Source organism: Puma concolor, chromosome D2 (assembly GCF_028749965.1).
Source record: "Puma concolor isolate L17-30 chromosome D2, mPumCon1.1.hap2, whole genome shotgun sequence".
Lineage (NCBI taxonomy): Eukaryota > Metazoa > Chordata > Mammalia > Carnivora > Felidae > Puma > Puma concolor.
This window is the reverse complement of record NC_141677.1, coordinates 51,948,810-51,968,227: the sequence shown is the minus strand read 5'-3', so window position 1 is coordinate 51,968,227 and position 19,418 is coordinate 51,948,810.

Sequence of the window (19,418 nt, the reverse complement as noted above, 5' to 3'; positions counted from 1 at the left end):
TGTCTCTTTAAGGGTCTCAGGTTCCCCACTTTTTTTTTTTTTATCAAGTCCAGTGAGTATCTTTTATGGCTATTACTTTAAATTCTCTATCAAGCTTATTTATCTGTTTGTTAGCTCTGTTGTGATTTTGTTCTGTTTTTCAATTTGGGACATAATTCTGTCTCATTTTGTGTAGCTCTGTGTCTGTTTCTCTGTGTTAGGAAAGTCAGCTACATCTCCTGTTTTTGAAAGTAGGGGCCGTATGATGAGCTCCTGCAGTGCAGTGTCCCCTTGTCATTACATCCTGGTGCTTCAGGGGCACCTCCTATATGTGTTGTGTGTGCCCTACTCAGTGGCACAGTCACAGTTGCCTTCAACCCATTCATTTGCAATGACTCTCTTTGCCCGTTATGGGCAAGGTTTGGTCTGTGTGGAGTTAGTGGGCCAGTCTGGGGCCTCCTTGGTCTTGAGTCCTACTAGTCATTGGTCAGAAGGACTGTAGCAACAAATTGCAGGGCACTTTCCATTTCTTGTACCCTGAGAAGCTTTTGGTGAGTGAGGCCTACAGTCCAACCAGCAATTTGCCCCCAGTCCACTTCTGGGGCCATAAACAAATTAGGATGTGTGGTTATCTCCCCCTCTCCAGGGCACAAGTCACTTTGGTGTGGTACTACTAGTCCTTGTTGGAGCTGCTTGCACACTGGGAGGCTTGTGACACCACTTGGATGGACTTCCATCAAGGGATGTTGTAGGAAGCAGGTCTGCTGTGGAAGAAGCCTGCAGCTGCATTGGAAAACTCTTGCTGAGGCAGGCTGGGCTGGAGAAGGCTTGTTGGCAGGAAGAGCATGGAGGCAGGGCATGTAGTACTAGCCAGGTCCACTGTTGGTCTGCTACAGGAGGGGACCTACAGCTGCCTGGGAAAACTCCAGCAGAGGCTAGGATGGAGGGGGACTTTCCTCAGGAGAATGTGTAGGTGAAGAGTGTTCCTGCTGTACTGGCTCCTTATGTGTCGGGGCATATAAGTGGGAATGGTGTGAAGAAAAGAAATGGGAACCACCAGCTCTTCTGTTCCTGGAGAAGTCTTGCAAAGATCCCTGCCCCTCCAGCACATGGTCTGAGATTTGTAAATGAACCTCCCTCCTGTATACCCCAGCCGTTTTTCGGATGGCTGCGTGTGTGCAGTATCTCAGTAGGGCTGTTTCTTGTGCTGTTCCTTTAGGGTTGGGGACTCCAATGACTGTTCTGGATCTCCAGAGGTAAGGCTGCTGACTTCAAAAGTTCCAGATGTTAAGCCCCACTGATGGTTAGTCTCCTTTGGTTTTCAAAGGCAGATGGTAGGGGGATTTATTTTCCCCATGCAGGTCCCCCATGCTTGAGGTGCCTAGTATGGCGGTCTGTTCCTGTACTCTCACTATATCCATGGTGTCCCTTTCTGCTGTGGACAGTCCCTTGGGTCACTTTAGCTCCTGACCTCATCTGTGTCCTTCCTACCCTCTTTGTTCCATGCTCTTCTCTACATTTAGCTGTGGGAGGCTGTTTTGTCAGTCTTGGGGTCATTTTCTGGGTTATTTACCCTGACGTGGGTGTTACCTAACTGTATTTCTGGGACAAGGTGAGCTTAGGATTCTCTTACTCTGCCATCTTGGAAGTCCCCTATTGATTCTCTTAAGCTCTGTTGCATCTGCTGTCAAACACCACCGCGGAGTTTCCATTTTAGTTATTAGGTTTAAAACTTTTAGACGCTATTTGTTTTTTATTGAAATCTATTCACTGTTAACATTTTCCTATTACGTATGTATTTTCAATTTTGTCTTGGTTTTCAGTATTTGAAGCACAGTTAATTTATAATCTGTTCTTCCCGTTCTAATACCAGAAGCCTTTGGAATCTTTTTTTGTTGTCTTTTCTTTGTAGTGGTGCTTGCTTAATGTACATGGTTCCCATATGTCCTCAGCTTTATTTTACCTTTTGTCCTTGAAGGTACCTATTTGTAATGATACTTTGAGGTTTAGTTTGAAGACCAGTATCTCCAGACAAGATTTGTTTTTACTTGTGGTAGGTCCTTGAAGGCAGTCATACTCTGGGACCATTTTTTGAGAGACTTTTTATTTTATTTTTTTTGATGACCAAGTTTTAGTTTTTTTTTTTTTTCTTAGCGTTTTTGTTTTGTTTTACACTTCTCCACAGTGCAACTCCCCATGCAATTTTCTTTGAGGGTGGGTGTGCAGTTGTCTTTGTGGGGAGTAGTTGGGACACATAGTTAATTGTTGCATCTTTGCTTGAGGGGTTAGTCCTTTGAGGTTCTGTTTTAATGTGAAGAGCATCTCCTGCTGGTTTTTATACTTCATAAGCTCTAGATTTTTACTTTTTTTTTTCCTGTACAAAACAGTCATATCTGGAGTTTATCTTCAGGAGGTTTGGTAAATGCCAATGAGTCAAAGCGGCTTCAGTGATCCAGTTACATGACTTAGAATTAGTTGATATCTTACTATATTTTCAACTCTTCTATGAACTTGAAGTTTTTTTTAAAACACATTTTATCCAGAATTTTTAGTTTTTATTTTCCAGCAGGAATATTGGTTAATCTAGCCTAGCATTTTCTCTGAAATGGAATTTCTTGGATTTTTATTATAATTCTAACAAATTTCCTCCTTTCTACTTGAATGGCTTTATTTAAATTCATTTATTCTGCTCAGTTTGGTCTTGGAATCCTAAGAAACACAATCTATTTTTAATAAATGAGGCTGTGTTCACTTTTTTGGAAAAATCTTGTTTCCTGTTATATTTTGGCTTGTATTTTGACAGCTTTAGTAAGAGCCCTGCTCCTGAGAACTTCATTACATAGAACATATGGGTTGAAATGGGAATCCACCTATTTCTCTTTAGTGGGATTATTGTTCAATCAGGATTTTACTTTCATGTCAGGAAATCAACCTTAAATCAGTAGATAGCACTCTATCTGGTTAGGAGTGTAGAATACAGTTTGTGGTAAGGAAAAGCTCTATTTTTTCATTAAGAGGGGAAGAGGTTGGAATAGGTTTTCTCTCAACTATTAGATTTTTTTTTTTTTATTTAAGCAGCAAACCAGTCACATTTGGGTCAAGGAATCAGAACCTCTTCCTATGTATATTAACACACTGTTTAAATAAATTTTCATTTTGAGGCTTTGGCATGCTGAATAATGCAGGTGCATCGTTCTGGGGGTCTGGACTTTAGCCCCATCCCTAGTTTCCGTTAGGATGACCCCAAATGCTGTCTCATTATATTGAAGTTGACCACTCAATATCAGCAAGGTTTGTTAAATATCACCTAACAGCACCCTAGGTTTCGTGAATTGGAATCCCTGGGAGACTTGTTAGGTCCAAGGGCTATCTCCCTTGTTTGTTAATTTAATCCTCATGGTCAATCGGAAGGTGAATATCAATATCCCCATTTCACTGATGAGAAAATTGAATCTCAGAAAAGTTACTCAACAAGGTTGCATGGCTCTGAGTTGCTACTCTTCCTCTTTCTAGCTAAGTTTTCTGTCTCTAAGCTTAGCTTTCTTCCCCACTATACTAGACTATATACTATATATTGAGTTGTTGGTATATCAGGAAATACTAGATAAGAGAACACATTGCAAAATATTTAGAATATTATCAAAGTAATATTATAAAACACATTAGGATAGAGTAATATACTTCCCTAAAACAAATACTGTCATTCACATGTTATTTTTAGTTAGCAGTTACAAAACAAAGTAACATTTACAAATCATAATAGTATTCTTTTAAAAAGGCCAATACATTCATGACATGACATTGCTTAAGTTACACATTTAATGGCTACCAACTGCAATTCAAGCTTCTAATCTTAACAGTCAATTTTGATTTGATCCTGCCTAATTCTCAGCCTCATTTCTACTCATGTGAATTGCTGTAAGTGTATCAAGTGTCATGCATTTTCTAAAAAGTCCTATGGTGTCTTAGGGCTTTGTTTCTTCCACTTGGAAAGCCTTCCCTAAACATTTCTCCTCACCCCTTCTTTCACTACCCCTCCTTTTCCTGTGCAGTGAATTTATCCTTAATTTAAAACCACTCAGATGTCACTTTAGCTATGAGACTTTGGCCACATAGTCACAATTTTCCAAACCTCAGTTCTCTGGTGGTACCATATTTGTACCTCCATTAACCTTTAGCTCTCTGTATTAGAAACATCTCCTTAAGTGTTTGTGTTCACTATTGGACGAGTTCTTTGAAAGTAAAATGACTTATTCATCTCTATATACCAAGTGCATGACACTGCATAAATGCTTAAATAAATTAAAAAAATAGACAAATATGATTGCACTCATATGTGGCATTTAAACATAGGGGAAGGGAAGGAAAAATAAAAAGAGGGAGAGGGGCAAACCATGAGAGACTCTTAAATACAGAGAACAAACTGAGGGTTGCTGGACTGGGGAGAGGATGGGCTAAATGGGTGATGGGCATTAAGGAGGGCACTTGTTGGGATGAGCACTGGGTGTTGCATATAAGTGATGAATCAGTGGGTTCTACTGAAACCAGTACTACACTGTATGTTAACTGACTTGAATTTAAATAATGTACTCTAAAAAAACAAATTAAAAAAATAAACTTGTCAAATCATTAAAAAAAATCTCATTGATACAGCTGAGACAGTTTTTCCATGTGATTGTAAACTTTAAAAGTTTGAATCTCTTGGGGCACCTAGGTGGCTCAGTCGGCTGGGCATCCAACTTCAGCTCAGGTCATGATCTCGTGGTCTGTGACTTTGAGCGCCGCATCAGGCTCTGTGCTGACAGCTCAGAGCCTGGAGCCTGCTTTGGATTCTGTGTCTCCCTCTCTCTCTGTCCCTCCCCTGCTTACACTCTCTCTCTCTCTCAAAAATATTGAAAAAAATTTTTTTAAACAAAAAAAGTTGGAATCTTTTCCATCTGTGTTCCTCCTCCCTCCTACATCCTTATGCCATGCCTAAAGCCACAGAGGGCACAGGTTACCCTCTGCTCTCAGCCTAGGTCTAGAAGGTCCCAGAGATTTACTCTGGAGGTCAATTGCTATATATGCTACTGTGGAAAATGAGATCAGTCAAGTTCAGGAAAGAGTTTGCATTTATTTAAGAGATGGGGGACATTCTCCTGTATTCAGAAAAATGTACTACACATGGATTTTCTTCAGAGGCAGTCTGGTTGTAAGGGAATAAGATGTTGTGGGAGGCACAAAGTGTCAGCTTAAAATACTGAAAAGGGTTAGGAGAAAGTTTTGATCAGTCAGGGTCCGCCACTGCCAGTGGGGGATGGTTTGGGTTTCCTTACTGAGACTTGTATCATAAGCAGGTATATATTATAGGAGAAAGACTCCAGAACATCGTTATATTGTAAGATTACAGATCATCTATTTCTCTTTGCCTTGATTCAGTATTTTCAAGAAACTCTTTAAACTGTACGCATTTTTCTAAATAGGCTTGCTTCTGGGGACATCCATTGACCATTGACAAGGGGATTAAATGAGATCACCAGTAAGAAAGCCTTAAGCTCAATGTTAGACATGCAGCATGTTCCAAACAAATGGTAGCTGAATCTGAATCACTGTAAATTAGCAAATTGATTTTCTGGTTTACAAATGAGCCTTGTGCAAGTCTGAGTGGTGTGAGCCACTCTCCTGTGGCTTTAATGAGTCAACCTACAAGGTCCTGGAATATCAGAAGTTAGAAAACCTTAGCCTATAGGGAGGAAACCTGCAACTCAGCCTAGCACAGCTGACCTTAACATGGCATGCAGGGCGTCATGGTGAGTTTGGCAGAGACCAAACTTGGATCTGCCTCCTGCCCTTTACCTCCTCTGCAAGAAACGTCTGGAGTCCTAGGGAAACCAATTATTTTCCTGTCCTCTGCTTTTGTCTCATCACAATCCCGTTCTCAACCTCAAAGTGAGACTTGGAAGCATGTGGTCTGAATAAGGGAACTTGGAGCCCATGGAAGTGAGAGCTCAAGCAATAAAACACTGAAATCATAAAGGCTCAAAAAAGTTAGGGATTACCCAGTCTAATCCTCAAAGTACTCTTCAACAAAACATGTACGATTTGTGCTAATAGGTACATAGTTTGTACTTGATTCTTGTAGGTATTTGATATCCTTGTAATGTTCTGGTCTATGGCTATTTAATAATGGTGGAACATTTTGAAGTTTGATCAAACTCTGCAACCTCAAATTTACACTAGAAAGCTTTAAAACACAGAATTCTGTATTAGTTACTTGTATCTTGAATACCTCCATGCTGTCCAGCCTTCTGAAGGCACCATCTTGTTTCACTTGCACTTGAGATACATCAAGCTTCCAACCTAAATAACAAGGAGAATTCAAAGATTCTGCAAGTTGCCCCAAAGTGGAGCTAACTCTTGCCTGAAATTGCCTATAACTTCCTGTTTGGCTAAATCATTAAGAACCTCCCACCATCACTTCACCACAAATGCCTGCTCCAAGTCTGTCCTGTCCTTTCTCTCCTTAAATGGAAATGAAAACACCTCTCCTTTGTTACCCAAAGCAATGCTGCACTAATTCAGTGATAATATGGTGACAGAATCGTCCTGAAGATTTGGGTGTTGTGAAGGGCATTTCTTTTTTTTTTTTTTTTTTTTTAACGTTTATTTTTTTTTTAAATTTTTTTTTTCCAACGTTTATTTATTTTTTGGGGACAGAGAGAGACAGAGCATGAACGGGGGAGGGGTAGAGAGAGAGGGAGACACAGAATCGGAAACCGGCTTCAGGCTCTGAGCCATCAGCCCAGAGCCTGACGCGGGGCTCGAACTCGCGGACCACGAGATCGTGACCTGGCTGAAGTCGGATGCTTAACCGACTGCGCCACCTAGGCGCCCCTTAACGTTTATTTTTGAGAGAGAGAGAGGGAGACACAGAATCTGAAGCAGGCCCCAGGCTCCGAGCTGTCAGCACAGAGCCTGACACGGGGCTTGAACCCACAAACCGTGAGATCATGACCTGAGCCGAAGTCGGACGCTTAAACAACAGAGCCACCCAGGCGCCCCTCTGAAGGGCATTTCTGCCCAGATTCAGAAACAACAAAAAATCCAATGCCAGTCATTACTGTTCTAAAATCTCTTACTTCCCCACTGTTGTTAATCAGCTCTTTTCTTAAAATCTATTTTCTTGCAGGAAACCACTGCTCAAGCCTCATGTCTTTCCTTTGAATTCTAGGGCTCCAATTCCATATTTCTTAGGCAGCTAACCACTACCTAGAGACACATACACACGTGTGCACACACACAAATATATATGTGTATTATCTGTGTAACAGGATATTAACTGTGGCTTTTCCCTGTATCTGGGAATTACAGGAGGGATTCAAAAGGCTGAGAATGGTAGGTGTTCAGCCATCTATGTAAGCCATGTTAAGATTGTGGGTAACTTCAGGAAGGCATAGAAGACAAGTAGAGAGGTGTTTAACTCTGATCTCATGTCTCCTCAGGGACGCTTTAGGAAATCACCTGCAGAGCTTGACCTGTGCCTGCTGGTAATGAGGAACCTGATAAATACACTCGGGATTTATCAAGGAAAGTGCTTCAAGGAGATTGTTTCTGGTGGGAGAGCAGACACAGGGCTGTATTCAAAATGGTCTACTCTACTAGATACGGACCAGATACACATTGATGTAGGAGCTGAAATTACATTACTTAGATGGTGCCTGAAAGGATCTCCTGGAGTGTGTGTGAGTCCATGAGGGGAAGCATGGATGGGGTGAACCATTAGATGTTAGGGCTGAGGGGAGAGTCATGGGCAACCATCTAGAAGTGGTAGAGGTGTTATATCCTGTGACACGGGGACGGTGGATGAGAAATGCACAGTGATGGTTTCTGAAGACTCCACAGAAGTGTCCCATGAGAGACCAGGACATGGGGAGAGGGGAACGAGGATAGAGTTTCTGGTGGCTACCAGTACCCATCAAGCAGAATCTTTTCTGCCTTCTCTCTCCCCTCTCCCTCCTCTTGAGCCCTGGAATACCAGACAGCCTAGTGAGTTGAAGAGGGGAACAGAAAGTCAGAAGCTGACTGAGCTCCCCCCCCACCTCTGCAGCTCTCCATACCTCTGCCAGCCCAAGATCAAGAAGGACAGGGAAGAGGGTTTGACTGACACAAGAGAATAAGGCTTTGGTATTAGATAGGACTAAACTGAGAATTTCATATCAGAAGACTATTCACTTGTATGTGTGAATGACAGGAGAAGCCATTTTATGTTTTTGGGATTTCATCCAGAGGCAGGAAAATGATTGACAAAACTTGTTGGAAGGCGATAGCATATAACAACAGAAAAAGCTAATTCATAATTTCACCCTTACTGAGTACAAATCATTCAGTAAAGCATTTTGTCTGTCTTCCTCCCTCTGTGTCATCTTTTTCCTGCTGTCTCTTTCCTCTTTTCTCTCCTACATAGACACTTAGATTTGTTATGGTTTCTGTGTAAAAAAAAATTTCCTTTGGGTCAACTTCTCCCTTCTAGACAATCATACGGCCTTTGCTTTAATAACCAGACATCCATGTGCTTGTTTTCTCTGGTTTTTAAATAGAAGAGCATGTCTCTCCCCATACGAATTCTAATTGAACCCCCCCCTCCACCCATGCATGAGCTGCCCTAATTGTCGTCTTCTGCTGACTGTCCATCTTGTTCCTCCCTGCTACCATGTATTAAATTCTGTTCCAGACCTCTAGAAACCTTTGATATAAATCCTGATTTTGATCTAAGTTTCATAGTGTCTGCAAGCACGGAATCTCATAACTGATGAATTCATTTCTTACCATGGCCAGATACTCAACATCTTCAGTGTGATGCCCCATCCCTATCTCCCTTATAACACACACCAAACCTCAGGAGTGGGCAGAGCTTCTCTAAGTTCAAGTACAGCATGAACATGACATTGCTGCTGTCTCTTCCTGTGTCCTTGGAACATGGGCTACAATGTCACAGTAGGTACTTGGAGAAATTTATGAGCCATCAGTCCTTGCAGACTACTTAGCAGGCTCTCATCTGCCTCCAAGCCAGAGAGCTCTTTCTGAGCCTGCTGGGAACAGGGTCACCATCCTTTTTTATTTTTCCTCTATTTCTTACAAGTGTCAGCTTCCTTCGTGGCCTGTTCCCATTAGTTGGTGGTGGGTCTCTCCACTAACATGATGCTCTAAACCTCATTCTTTTTAGCATATTCTTTTTAGGCTTTTATAGATTCATGTCAGTGTGTATTTGGTTGCAGAGTGCATGTGGCTGTTTTAACAAAGTACCTCCTCTATGGCAAATGAGGCTCTTTGAAAACGGCAAATATTTGGTTTCAAACAGTGACTGCAAGTCAGCGGGCATAAAGCAGAGACCTTTTTTTTTTTCTTCCCCCAACCACACGGTAATTACATACGGTTTTTCAAATTTGAATGCTTTAGGATGCTACTGATGCTCCAGGATACTTCCCTTTCCACCATTTCTTGGTCTGTTTCATTCACTTATATTGTCTGTCTTCTGTGGACATTTGGTTCTGTAGCTTCTGGAATAAAGTCTTCCTTGACAAATCTGCGCTAGACAAAATAATCACCCACATCCTAATCCTCAGAATCAGTGGCAATATCACCTCACCTAGAAAAAGGGACTTTGTAGATGGAATTAAATTAAGGATTTTGAGATGGGTAGATTATCAGGGATTATCTAGGTGGGCCCCATGTAATCACAAGGGTCCTTAGATCAGAAGGTCTAAGTTAGAAAAGGGAAATGTGACCACAAGAGCAGAGGTTAGAGTGTTGCCCTTTAAAGACAGAAGGAGCCACAAGTCTAGGAATGCAGATGGTCTCTGAAAGCTAGAAATGGGGGGGGAAAACCCAGATTCTCCCCTAGAGTCTCCAGAAGGAACACAGCCTTAAACACCTTTTGATTTTAGCCTCATAAGACTCTGTTCAGACTCCTAGTCTCCAAGACTGTAAGATAACAAATTTCATTGTTTTACACCATTAGGTTTATGGTAACTTATTAAAACAGTAGGAAATCTATATGCCAAGAATTAAAAGGCAACTGCCTCTCATACCAGCATCTTCTCTACTTGGTCATAGTGGCCATTATAGATGGAGATTTAGTGACAAATGAACTGATTCAGTGGAGCAAGTCTCCATGTTTAGGAGTTTGCTGCCTTTCTGAAAATCAGGCATATGACAGTAATTGTTTCCTTCCATATGTTGAGTAAATAATGACTCATAAACTAAAGCTCAATAAATTAAGGCTTGTAACTCTTAGCTTTAGCACTCTTGCATCTACTTAGCAGCCAGAGATGGACAAAGACCAGCCTTTTCCTTCTAAGATTTTTGACGATCACCCTTAGTAGTTTTCCCACATGCCCATTGTCATGCGTAGGGACACATGATAACTTCATCATCTATTGTTTACCTCTCTTCTTCCTACTAATCTCCTTCAATGTCTTTGCCTCAAAGACCCTTAGTTTTCATGCTTGAAACTCCTGCTTTATGAGGACAAATCTACATAGTAGTGACAGATGTGTATACAAACAAGTATAATTAACAGTGTTATATTAGTTTCACATGTGCAATATAATGATTCAATGATTCAATGATTCATCACAAGTGCTCTTGGTCATCTTCATTTATTTCACCCAACCCCCACCCACCTCCCCTCTGTAACCATCAGTTATCTATATTTAAGAGTCTGGTTTTTGGTTTGTCTTTTTTACTTTGTTTCTTGAATTCCATGTATGGGTGAAATCATCTGGTTATTTGTCTTTCTCTAACTTACTTCACTTAACATTATGGTTTCTATGTACATCCATGTTACAGATGACAAGATTTAATTATTTTTTAGGCTGAGTACCATTGCTGTGTGTGTGTGTGTGTGTGTGTACACACACCATATCTTTACCCATCCATCTATGGATGGACACTTGGGTTGCTTCTATGTCTTGGATATTGTAAATAATGCTGTTATAAATATGAGAGTGTGTCTGTCTTTTTGAATTACTCTTCATTTTCTTTGGGTAAATACTCAGTGGTGGAATTACTGGATCATATGGTAATTCTATTTTTAATTTTTTGAAGGACCTCCACTCAGTTTTTCACAATGGCTGTACCAGCTTGGATTCTCTCTAGTGCTCACTTTAAAAAGCCACTTTCCATGTTAACAATGATAACAATCAGACTCAATAAAGGAGATATGTTTAATATTTGACTTCCCCAGTGGTAAGGAAGATTCTTTGCATTGACTATTTCATTTCTTTCAACTGCCAACTGTGAGATGTAATTGGAGTTAGCATATGGTGGCAAAGACATGAGACAACAGACAAATACAGTTCGGGTTTTCATCAACATTTGCAAATCAACTACCGTGGGCCTGTATTTCAAGGGAGACAGTGCTAACAGATGCCATCCCTGGAGGATCTCCAAGTCAACCAGGTGTAATTGCTAAAAAAGAGACATAAAACGGGAGTGTAGGATGAAGCACCTGTTGGTATGACTGCTATGGTTATTGGCTGCTAAAGGGTTTAATTTGAAATAGTCAACAGAGAGAAAAACTGGGTCATTTCCCATGGCCAGGTATTTAACACATGTGAGAAGCAGACTGTATGAATTTCGATAGAAACTTACGTTGTTTCATTATGAACAAAATATCTTGAATTATGTAGGTTTCTTAGGTAACACAGATTCTGGAATTACCACCTTTCTTCTTTGCTTCGTGTAGATGTGGGCCAACCAAACAATGAAATGTCATAGAGCAGGGATCCCACACCAGTGGACTCATGCCATGCCAGGTTTGGGATGTATTGGTTTGTCTAATATTTAAAAAATAGGATTTCCTTTGGGTAATGCATAAACAGTCCACCCCATTCCCTCTTCTACAAAACTGTTTTGCTTATTTACATAACTTGCCTATGATACACAGAGTAACAGTCTCTTCAGTATGTCCATGTACAAATCCCTAGGGGCTGTGAATATATCTCCTTACAGGGAAAAAGGGCCTTTGTAGGTGTGATTTAAGTTCAGGGTCTTGACTTAGGGAAGTTATCCTGGGTTAGCTGAGTGAGCCTAACATAAACACAAGTAAAATAGGTGAAAGAGGGAGGCTGGAGAATCAGAACCAGAGAGAGAGTGGATAATGTTGCCCTACTGACTTTGAAGATGGAAGAAGGGACTAGAAGCCCAGGAATGCAGGCAGCCTCTGGAAGCTGGGAAAGTCAAGAGAACAGATTTTACCCTAGACATTAGCCCTGCTGAAACCTTGATTTCATCCCACTGAGTTCCTTTTTGGATTTCTGATCCCAATAACTCTTTAAGATATTAAATGTACATTGTTGTGGGGTTTTTTGTTGTTCCTTTGAGAGAGCCCATGTGTGCATAAGAGCAAGGGAGAGGGAGAGAATCCCAAGTAGGCTCTGTGCCCAGGGCAGTACCTAATGTTGGACTCAAGCCTGGGACCATGAGATCATGACCTAAGCCAAGATTGAGTTGGACACTTAACCAGCTGAGCCACTCAGGTGCCCCAATTTGTGTTAAGCCACTGAATTTGTGACCATCTGTTAAAGCAACAATAGGAAACTACCATGTCCCCTAATCCTGAAGTTTTTGAGTTCGAGAAAACTAGAGTTGTAGTAACAACAGGTAGTATTTTCAGCGCTTATTATCTATGTACCAGACACTTTGTATGTATTAACCCACTGATATCTCAAAACAATTGTATGAGGCATGTGCCAATATGAATCCCATTTTTTAGATGAGGTCTGATGATAAGAAAGGACAAATGAATTGTTTAAAGTCAGGTGACAGTGGCAGAGTTTGATTTCAGGCACTTGTGCTCTAAAACGTATTCTCAGGTCTATCGCTTCCATTTTAATGGGCATTAGAATACCTGGGCAGGTCCTGGTCATCGGCCACTTAGTGAGGAATCACTTAACCTTTCTAAGCCTCAGATTCCTTCTGTGTAAATCAAAGGAATTTGGAATAACAGAATATTTTAAACTTTTACACAGAATCCTTTCATCCCCACCAAATGAAATCATGTGTGGGGTTCCATTATTGAACAAGAAATGCAGTAGACAAGAGACTTGATGCTTGAGTTGAAGCAAGGGAAGGGGGCTGGATCTTGCTCTCCTGTTTGGTTCCTGAGGTATCACATCAGAACCCCAGGGCACTAAGGATCAGTGTCTGGGAAGCACCTGACCACCGGGTGACGGAGTCTTGTCGAACTACAAAAGTATCTGACTCTGCACTTGACATTTTAGAAAAAATTTAGGAATTTGAATAAATAGTAACATGTAATACAGATCCTCTGGCCAGGTGAAACAAAAGGTCTGTTCATTTTCTTTGATTTTATTTCATGTCCTATTTAAATTTTTGGTGTTCATGTGAGTTTTGGAAGCCTCCATATGCTGGGCACATTCCCTATTTGCCCACTGAACCTAAGCAGTGGGCAAATCTTCAGTGTAAAGGCAGCAAAAGGAACATTCCAATTTTGTAACCAAACCCTGGATTGGTTCTTCACAGGAGGATACAGATTTGCTTCATGTACTTTTCCTCTCAGTTCTTAACCTGCCTTGCAGTGTTTAGGAAAGCCAGTCACTTGGTTGGTCTGATAAATGGCCTGAAATAACTTATTAATAACATATATTTGCTTTGGCGCTTGGCCAAGAGACACAGGACAGAACTGAAAGGGACTCTGGAGGTGACCTAGGCAAAAATGCATCTATGCATTTACGTAGCTATTCTTCACATTCACTACTTCCTCCTTCTGCAGGAAATGTCAAAACAGGCTTTAAAGAACTTAAGAGGCAGGATTCAGATGTCAAATTTCTCAGGTGACTCAGGATCCTAGAGTAACAGTTGATCAAATTGGAAAGCAGTTGAAGCAAAAAGAATGCCTTATATTTTCAGGTCAACCTTGTGTTTTCATACACTGATTGATTCAAATCAATTTCTTAAAAATACTGCATATTGACCACATGTCGGACACTATTGTGATAAGCTGCAAGGATCTTAAGTTCAAAGAATGCATAATCTCATAGGGAGATATATAAAGAAAAATGTGTTATGAAAGGAAGATTATTATATCTTTAATATGTTCAACAGAGAGACTGAAATGACATTCTAAGATTTCAGGAGTCCAGGAAAGCTTAAACAGTGGAAACTACTTGAGTTTAGACTTGAATTGTAAATGAGAGTTTAATGGATAAGCAAGAATACGTCAGGATTCTATGCAAAGAATAACCTTAATGTGTATAGGCCTGGAGACCTAAGTGAGTGAAGGTGTTGTCTACAAATTGGAAAATAAAGTGGTTCGGGACATGTAGGTTACGATTGCTAACAGAAGACGCAGGATGCTATATGAAAAAGGGTCTTGTAGGCCAGGTAAAGGAATTGAGATAATGTTCTGGAGGGGGGCAGGAAGCCATTGAAGAACTTTGAAAAGGTAGTGATGTGATCACACTTCTGACTTAGATAAATCTCATGACCATAAGCACAGGCTTCCATGACTGTGTGACTGATGGGGAAGAAGGGACATGGATAGAAGAAAAACAACTTAGTGAAGCTATTGTAAATTGTTTAGATATGATGTAGGCCTGAACTGGAGTTGTAGAATTGGTAATGGAGAGGCAGGAACGGTTCTAGACATACTTAGGTAGAGAAACTCAAAGATCTTGGTAGTGGACTGAATATGAGGGGTAAGGAAAAAGACTCTAGGATAACTTCTTGGCTTCTGGTTTGAGATACTAGATTATTCAGCCAAAGACGCAGAGAATATAAATGGAAGAATGGTTTTGTTGAAGATGACAAGTTTTGTTGCACATAGGTTGATATGTGAGGCATTTGAAAGATGACTAAGAAAAAATATTGATTAGTTTCTTAGAATTCTATTCTGGAAATCAGAATGAAGTTTTGTCAAAAGTTGCAGGTTTTGAAGTCACAGACTTAGATTAGTTTAACTCTTGGGCATGGATGAGATGGTCTAGTTTCTGAGAGACCTTAAATTCTACTCTAAAAATAGGGATCATATATGCGTACAGAACCCAGTGAAAATACTTTGCTTTTGCAAATCACGGAATAGGGTGATAGTGAAGTGGGTTAAGATCTTTAATTTTTTTCATTAGCGTGTTTGACAAATATTGGAATCCTTCTAAAGCAGACTATTTTGCTTTATTTAAAAAAACCAATTTGGTAAAATATAAGAAGTGCCTCAGGGTTAGTAGTGACTCCTCAAGGGAGTCCAAACAAAATGGTACGTTGTACCTTGTAGATGTTCAATCAGGATTTGTATCCCTGCTTGCATTGAGAAGAGCACAGCATTTAACAACTGTAAGTAATTCTGTACAACAGAGGTCTCAGAAGTGCTACTCTGAAAACTACCTAGCACCTGTTTAATTAATACAAGGGAACAACATAATTGGGAATTTTCACTTCACAGAATCTGCTCAATTCTTCATTTCCCTTGTATCAGAAAACTGTCATTATAAATCAGGCTGAGAGTTGAACTATTCACTCTTCTCATGATTGTATTTTGTATTTGCAACAAAAAGCTGTCGGTGAGGGGATGTGGTTAGGTTAAAAAAATTTTTTTTTAATTGAAGGGCAAGGCCATATACCTAGGAATTCAAAAAAGTTAGCAAACCATTTTGTTGTCTTTGGCTTTCATAATGACTCAGATGGCTGCAAGAGTTCATTGGTTATACATGTTCAGCTAGATAGTGGAGGAACCATGCAAAACCAAGTCTAGTATCTAAGAATTAATGCCTATACCTGGATGACTGGCATCACTGACATTGTCCCAGTGACCCAAGTTCATGTATGTTTCTTGGTAAAATTATGTCATTACTGAGAATGTATATTGTTAAATTTTTATGAAAATTTAGGCTACATATAAAAGAAAGAATTTTAAAAAAACATCTATGCCTTCTTAGGGATGATTATTGTTAAGAGATGAAATAAGGTAAAAATAGACAAGAGTGTAATTGGCTTGAAATAGTGTTTTTCTCTTTCAATGCATTGCTAAATACTACTCATCCTCAGTAGTAGCTGAGCTTAAATGCATTTCCTTTTCTGTGCTTAAACCAACTTTGGCTCCTCTTATTAACATGAGTGTGTTCCAAGAGAGCTCATCCACTCAACACAAAAAAATGGAGAGCTGCCCCAGGTAAGCCATATTGTTTTTGAAATGTCTGATAAACAATAGATTTGAAATGTTTTTGGACGCATTAATCTGTAGCTCAGTGGGGAGACCAGGCCTAGATATCAGGCTAGTGATCTGGATAAAAGTCACCAAATGTGAGAATGTAGACAAAAGATTTTGGGGCTGAGCAACATTAAGATGTTGAAAAGAGGACAAGCCTGCATAGAAGATTGAAAAAGGGTAGCTGGTGATGTCATGAAACCCCAGCAGGAAAATGTGCCAGTTCTGTTAAGTCTGCAGAGAAGTCAAGAGAAATGGTAGTACAAGTGTTTCCTCATTTGCAACTCTTGTCCTCCTCCTTTGCATGGCTGCCTGATTCATCCTCTTGACTGATGAATATTACTTCCTCTAGCAAGTCTTCAGTTACTCCTCCTTCACTAGGTCAGTCTCTCCCTGTACACTCTGCTTACTCGAAAATTGCTCTTCCATGCAGGCTATTGCTAGGCCAAACATCTGTCTCCTTTGTCAAACAGTATTCTCCTGGAGGGCTAGTGCCACACATTGCTCGTTGATCATGTTTCCAGGACTGAGCACGGCCAGTGCCACATAGTAGGTGCTAAGGAATGTTTGCTGAATGAGTAAGTGAATGAACCAGACTTCTTACGTTTTTCTCTAGTTTCCAAGTCAAGAGAATATACAAAACTGTCCTCTCTTGTTCCACAGTTGATTTTTTTGTTGTTTTGAAGCCTCAGTGCCTCGCACTGCCTCTGCCTTTGCCTAGGAGGATTTACCTCTCTAATTATCCCTTCCTCCCTTTATACATACCTCTGTCAGCATGGTTTGACTTGTTCTGTGCATGTCTCTAAGAAATCCCTAATTTTCCACATACAGCATCAAATTTAGGCCTTATCTATAGCATTATTACTCTTTTGTAAAGTTTATTTTGAGAGAGAGCGAGTGAGTGCGTGCTTGTGGGGGAGGGAGAGGGAGAGAGAGAATCCCAAGGTGCGGGATTTGATCCCATAAACTGAGAGATCATGACCTGAGTTGAAATCAAGAGTTGGACTCTTAACCGACAGAGCCACCCAGATGCCCCTATATTATTATTAAATCACTTTTGTCTATTTATGTGAGTTCATAGTAATAAAGTGGAAAGAAGAGTAGAGTAAGAACTAAGAAGTACAGGCTGTAGTTTGAGCTTGGCCAGTAACCAGCTGTGCTTCCGGACTCTGGACATGATCCTTACCCCATCTGTGAAAATAGGTAACAATGTCTTCTCACTTTATTAAAAGGTCTGTATCTTCTTAGTTCTCTCATTCATGTCTCAGCGTCTGTTGAGCATTCTCTACTGTACTCATCCCACAATGAACATTTTAAAACTACTTCTGTTATATATTCAAGAAACAGAAATTATAGTTTGCTTGGCTTTTATAAATTTATAAAAAAAGAAATTATCTCAGGGTTGGTGAATCCAAACTCTCATTCAATGTATACATATCTTATCCTTTTAATGTGCTCTGAAATTCAGTCTGCTCATAGATTTTTGTATCTATGTTCCTCAGGGGTATGGTCCTGTAGTTTGCTTGTAGTGTTTCTGTCTGGCTTTGTTAAGGTAATGCTGACTTTGTAAGATGAATTTGGAAGTGTTCCTTTTTCTTAAATTCTTTGAGTTTGAAAAGGATGGGCATTTATTCTTGAAATGTATGCTAGAATTCGGTTTGGTAGAATGGGTTTTATAACCACCTGGTCCTGGATTTTATTTTGTTGGAAGGCTTTTGATTATTGGTTCAATCTACTTGTTTGTTATGGGTCTGTTCAGATTTTCCATTTCTTCATGATTCAGTCTTGATAGGTTGTATCTTTCTAGGAATTTATCCATTCTTCTAGATTAATTTGTTGGCAGACAATTGTTCAGAATAGTCTCTTATGATCCATTTGATTTCTGTGCCATTCGTTGTAATGTCTTCTCTTTGATTTCTGATTTTTTACTTGGCCTAGCCTAGAGTTTGTCACTTTTGCCTGTCTTCTCAGTTAATCAACTCTTAGTATCACTGAGCTTTTTCTGTTGTTAGTCTTTGTATTTCTGCTCTAATGTCTATTATTTCTTTCTCTATGCTCATGTTTGGCTTAATTTGTACACATTTTCAATAACATGTTTAACATTGGTCAGGTGTTTGAATACTCTGATAGAAAACTCATTATTTATAACTTTTTTCTTTTCGTCATGAAGAAACATTTCTAAGTTTAATTATCATAAATTCTAAGTTAACATATTTTATTAGCTCTTCTATTTTTAAGCGTTGTAACAACCATTCATGTCTAATGCAGTTCATGCCTGATGACAGCTCATTCGATTGTCTGACAATTGATAGGTTTGTTTTCAATAATATATTTGAACTCCTTTTCCAAAACAATATTTAATGTTAACTAGAGTAACTTTAAAACAATCATGCCACATTAATAAAATATAGTTCAATCAAATCTTAAGAAAATTAGTTTCAAAAGAACTGTGTATTAAAAGGTTTGAATACTTTCCCATTGAGATAGACAACATGTTAAAAAGCAAACCACAAGCCCAAAATGGAATCAATTACGTTAAGGCCCCATGTCAGTAAACTAAGACTTAATACCTAACCTAACCACAGTTTCAATGCCACCCTCCTCTCCTCCCTGCTGGGTTGTAAACTTTAGTCTAACTGCTAACTGGAATGTTCTGGTCAATACTAGGAGGAAAGCCTTGCCTAAGAGAATGTTTTCTTGGCTAACAATTTCCTTTTCAACTCCTTCTTGGTCTTTAAAAACCTTTCCTTTTCTGCAGCTTTATGGAGGTTCCGTTTGCTGGATGGGTTGCTGCCCAATTTATGAATGATTTACTAAAGCCAGTGCGACCCTCAAACTTGGGTTTTTAATGAACTTGACATGGGAGCTTGATACAATATGAAAACTCTAAAGGTAGATTCGGTGTGCCATTAAAGTTCTTTCAACTAGTTTTTTCTTTTAGCATACTGTGTTCTAATAAAGAAGTCATGTTCGTTGGTCAGTGGTCCATGCCAGTGATTTTATGTGATAAGTGTAGCCTTTAATAATTTGCAGCAATGAAATTGTTTCTGAGGCTCAAAACTTGAGAAAACAGGATTCATGAGAATTATTTGTGCACTTAAGGAGATTTAAACATTTCAGACCTTAAAACAGGTTGGTGTTTACCTTTTCCTTGTTACAACTCAGGGAGGCCAGTGAGGTAAGGAAGGTAGTCGAGACCACACAGCCTTTAGTGCTAGAGTCAGAAATGGAAGGTGGT